Raw genomic sequence first — 6,000 nt, 5'->3', positions numbered from 1 at the left:
TTATCAAAGATCCAAAACGCTTTTCTACTTTGTATGACATCAGAAATAGAATTTGGCATAAAAGTACTTCTCAAAGCTGATTGTTGTAGCACCTCAAGGGTTACCATGGGAACACTTTATGAAATTAATTCAGAATACAAATCATAACATTGAAGAATATTCTTCCTGCAAATTAAATGAATAATAAAATTTTGGAATCCTTTGTCCCCAAAACCTATCCAGGTGCAGCGCCATTTGTTGGAACGACGTCTCGAATACACCCTCATATCAAATATAAGATATTTTATCCTCAAAATGGCGACTAATTGCTAGTGCGCACGCGTCAATCTCAATTCTGCATACCGTCAGTCACGTGTCTAACGGTACGCTCATCCAGACGGCAATTTTTCATCGTATTTGTTTGAATTTGGAAAATGGCTCTTCATAAAGATCAGAGGCTGGGGGATTGACTGACAGAAACGCTTGACTATAGAAAACCATTCGCTTCTTTCACGTTATTGCTTGCTTTTCGAAACAAATAAAAACAAGGGGAGACAATTGAACTGAGCCCCAACGCACGTGCCGTCACTCTTGTGTCATCTCGTTCAATCGAGATTTTAGTTTTTGAAGCGGAATAGACTCGTATTAGTTAACATAAAGAACACTTACTTTCGATCATCCTAGTCTCTCATTTCTAAACGATTTTTCACTGCTTACGTCAAAACCCTGTTGATCGAAACTTGTGGATATCAAGCAAGTTAGGCTCGATGAGAAATTGCAGGCCACATGAAACTTCGCCATAAGTGCATATTTTTTTGTAGCGGGAGAACAGAGCTCGAGGTGCACGTGGACTGCAGACGTTGGAGTGTCGTTCGGGCATCTGTCGTTACGTTTGTTGTTTTATGTTTTATAACCTTGAATGCAATCAGGGTTGGGAAGGAATTGTTCTTATTTATTTTAACCTCAGCTAACAGATGTAGGCGTTCTCATTAACAATTATGTCACCTTTGCCAAACCTTCGGAAAAGCACCTTCCGATTTTTTCAATCCGCTCTTCCTTTAAAAAAAAACGTTCAGTCGTTCTGATGGCACACTCAGTACTGTAGTCTGTTTCCGTTAAAGACCCCGTCGACATTTGAAAATCGGAAAAGAATAGATTAATGAATCTATCACTGGATAAATTTCCCTCATTGCACACTGGCTGGGTTGCATGATTTCCTGAGCCCAATCAGAATCTGCAAAGACATTCTTTGCATTTTTGTTGAGCTTGGAGTCTATGACCCTAATTAGTATTCTAATGCGTCTCGAAACATTCTCTTATCGCTATTATGCATCAATATTGCCAAAAAAATCAGGAGCTTTCGTGATTATGAACATTAAAACGCTCATCTAAATGTAATTTGGAAAAACAACTTATGTCAGCCCATGTTCCGAATCAAGATGTCATCTAGGATTCAGCTGTTTGATTTGTTCTAGACGGATTCTGAAAAAAGAGCATCCTGGAGAAGAAATCTGCGAGTAGCATGGAACTGTGAATTTCTTTGATGCAATTGTTCTGATCGCCGAAATGGTTGTGAGAACTTCTTTGAAGCGATTGTATTGCATAGAAAAGCCATCTTTCATGCAATTTCCATCGCTCGTTGTTTTAGAGCACAATGTGCAGTGAAGCTTCCACGGTGAAAAGTTTTTTTCAAGATTCTGAAAAATACGTTCAAGTCGCATCTTTGATTAGCATCGTGTGATTTTTAATTTTGGTGGAAGAATTGACGTTGAATTTTGCATTTGTCCATCGAAGCCATATGTTTTCATACATGTGGTTTCCTAGTTTGTCTGAAGGCCAATTTGCACGTGCATTCCAGTCTGACGCCTGAACAGAAGTTGATTAAAAATCTGTGCATCTCGTAGTGGGACATCTTAGCAATCAGCAAACAATACGAAAGATTTACTCTCAACGATGACCCATGACCAACGTTGGTGCATGTTCGTTATAGGCATAATACTGTGTTGATTACAACAAAGTACTTATAACACGCGATTGCTCGACTTCGGTCTATCAACCCTACTTGAAACAACCAACCTTGAAATCCTCTCTGACATTGGTTAACCTATAAACTCGTTAGTTAATATGAACTAATCTTCTCATCATATTCAAGTACTATCAGTAACCCGAAGGTGGCCCCGAAGCAATTAATTAGTACGATTATCTCCCTTGAATAAGCCTTGATTAGAATTGGTACTTTATGTAGGGCGGTTTAAAAGAAGGATCTGCGGGCAAAATTAACAAATATGTGGGACACATTTTCCAAGCTGTAACTACACGAAAAGGTTCAATATTTTTTCTATGTATATTTTTGCCATGAGAGCTACTTTACAAAAAGGTCCCAATTCTGTTGCACAATATGTTCCTTATAGAAAGAAAACCTTAACAAATTTCTTAAGCTGAGAGACGACTCCCTAATGCTTTTTACGTCCCCTTTGCCACAGATCCAATTTTAACCTATGGCATTGCTTTGTTAATGGAAGAATTACTGAACTATTTTCACAATAAAATAATTTTCTGAACTTGTTAATAGGGTTTTGTTTGAAAAAGATCAAAAATCGAATTCGATACCAAAACACAAGTAGATTTCTAAATGAATTGCGTGAGGTTTTCGATATGACGGATACTGATTTCCGAAATTTACACCCTTCAGAGGCCCATTGTGGGAAAATTACTATTAATGTTTAACCCTTTGTGCCTATCTCATTACAATTAGAGATGTTGATGCCAAATAGAGCCTCGTTAAAACGATCCCGACTTCAACTCACGATCAATCACAACGAGTCATTCGGTAACCCCGCCACGAAAAATCCGACCCGAGCACAGATCATTTCCATTCGAAACCATCTTCATTAAAAGGAATTTCTATTAAAATTAGTCGTGCAAATTAGATTAGACCTTAATTTCAGACACTCTTCTGTTACCCACGTGCTTAAATCTCGCGAATAGCGCGTGAGACTATGCACGAAATTTCGCCGCTAGGGGGATCGTTAGTCACGTGATGATTGATCGTACTCGTTTAATTTCTACAACTGTTTTTAACATCTTGAAGAATTGAATGTGTGAACATGTTTGAACGTTTAGATTAAACGGCAGACCCGTCAGAGATCTATTAATCATTTTTGGCTTATAATTTGTAAATATTCAAAATATAAGTGGAGATGAGGATCGTTTAACGCCTGTTATTGGACTAATGAGCCAAATTAGGCAGTCCCTACTCGCCGTGAAAGAAAGAAGACCTCTGTCCATTTTCTCAAATTTTATCAGATTCTTTCATCGAAAAGTCATTTATCAAAACTTTCGTCATTAGAACCAATTTTAAAAATCATTCGTCATGAAGTTTTGATATGACGTGGAAGAATTTTAGTTATTTCATTTTTAATAACCGTTTTATGACAAAAAATATCGTGTAGATATAAATTTGGAAGAATACCCTAATCTTTGGATATAGATTTATCAAAGTGAGTTTGGTGTATATATTCAAAATAGATAACATTCATTGTCAAGAGGATTGGCAAGGACCGACTGGTAGAGAGAGTCCACGGAACCTTTGTCTTCATCTACGTAAAATATATTTATCATCACTCATCCCACGATTTCATTAGAAATTTAGTAGCACAATACTGCTTCACCAGTAGGTGCCACTAGAGAGAAAAAAAAACGTGATTTACTGAGGATATATAGGTGTTGGATCAGAGATGTCAATCTACTTTCCTAGAGATCCTGATCACTAATGGAGCTCTATGCATCAATAATTCATAATCTATAGCGTTCACAATCAGTGACTGCTGAACCAAAAATCGTAACAAGGACCCAAAACTCCAAGTTTGTTAGGCTTCTTTTAATAACTGTTACCTCCATTCACCAGCTTTGGGAAGGCGGGACTAAACCTGCCCTCGATGTATTTTAAGTCAAAACAGAATACACCCACGAAGATATTTTTACATTTCAACAATTGGAAATAAAAATGCAGAATCAAAAGAAGATTTCAAATCTACAGGTGACGAAATGTAAATCGAAATTGCTCGTGGCACGCGATTCTCACGAGCATTGCAATAATCAGTTCAGAATACGCATGTCAGTAAAGTTGTCAAAATGAAGGGTACTAAAATTAGGTCGTTGAAAGCCATTTTCAGAATTGTGTGCTCACTTAAAAAGCTAATTTTGCTTTTAGACTGAAAAAATTGAAATATTTGATTTCGGTAAGATATTTTGATTAGGCATTAAAACCTATAATTAATTTATTCCTCAACGTGATTGAGAATATATCCGAAATAACCCAACACATCCTTGATTTAGTTAGAATTTCAAAGAATATCGTCAAATTTTATCGATATTAATGCATCGTTTATGTGAGAGACTTCATATTAGCTTGTTCCCACCAGTCGCTGTATGCATTGAGGAGGCAATTGGTTTTTAGTGAGCTTTACAATACTATTTTCTATTGATTAATAAAACATGTTGCTCCTTTACGATTTATTATCGGGTGGCATTAAAAAATAACGTAGAATTCTGCGATATCAGCTTTGCGGAAAGCGAACGTTAACGTGCCATTAACCAACCAACCAAAACCACTGGCGAGAAAGCTTCTGCGATGGCCATGGTAGAGGTTCTAGGGGCGATTCTCTGGAGATCTCGACTTTAATGTGAAAGGCTGCTTCTCCAGTAGGTGCTACTAGAAAAACAAGTATAATCATAAACTATATAAACAGTAAATGTATACGTATAGGTGGAAGGACAAAAGGCACTTCCGTACATAATCAAAAAACTTAATGTATGGTTATAGATATTAAAAGATTTTAAAAAAAATCGACATGCATCTAATTTGTACAACTACATTTCTGAACTGATCAATTGGTTTAATTCATGGTACTCGTTTTCAATTGTCGATTTTTTTTTTTAATTTTTAAAAATGAATTAAGAATGATTTCAAAATTTTATTGCCATAGAAAACAATTTCTTTGTCGTATTATTTGTCTAAGACTTTCAGTTAAAAGTGTATTACTTGAGAAAAATGTCATTTAAAAATGAAATAAGAATTGTGTACACGATGATATGCCTGAACGAATTTCAACATAACAAATTTGAATTTTTTAACATCACAAAAGTTGATTTATAGCCAATGTTATTTAAAATCTATACCGCAATTTAAAATTGATAATTTTTGACATTTTTATTTTCTGAATCTGTTGAAAATACATCGGAATTGACATGTTGAGTCTATTGTCAAAAATTGACGTTTTTGCAGTATTATTTTCTGAATATATGAACAGAGTAGGTCAAATAGGGTCGCCCTGTTGCCGTCTATCGATTTTTTTTTTACCTTGAAAAGAGTTAAATATGATGTTACCCAACGTTAAAAATTTAGCTATAATATTTGTTATATATATGAATAAATTAGGTATTATGAGGTCACCCTGTTGTCCACCCTTGTCGTTATTAAAAAAATGACAGAAGCAGGTTTTGAAAATTGTTGTTCCATGCCGTTATTTTTTTTACTTTCCTGGATAAAGTGTGGCCACTCTTGGTGTCAAGACACGACCAAAATGGCTGAGCGTAAAATCGTCTTAAAGACTTGAATAGAAAAACCAATTCACTTTTAATGTAAACAAAGTATCACCTAGTTTAAATTGTCTTGTCTAACAATAGTAAACATCCCTAGGTCATTATTGATCAATTATTTAGCCACTGGACATCGGTCAATTGCTTTTCTGCGAGACTGAGGCGACGCGCGTGCCACCAAGGTGACACGTTCGCGGCACGCGCCCAAAAGATTAAATAGTCAAGTAGACTTAATGACAGTTGTCGCTATTGTCATTCAATACCGTTATTTTGTCAATGTTTTAGAGTCCATACATCAGTAATTGAGATGCATATGCTATGAATTTATTTAATTAGTAATTTTATGTGCTATGAATCGAACGCAGCCAAAGGAGATAGTTTGCAATGAAAGCAGGGACTATCAGATTACATTAGGCAGGA

This window comes from Lottia gigantea (genome assembly GCF_000327385.1).
Source record: "Lottia gigantea unplaced genomic scaffold LOTGIsca_121, whole genome shotgun sequence".
Lineage (NCBI taxonomy): Eukaryota > Metazoa > Mollusca > Gastropoda > Lottiidae > Lottia > Lottia gigantea.
Note: the sequence above shows the minus strand (reverse complement) of the source record.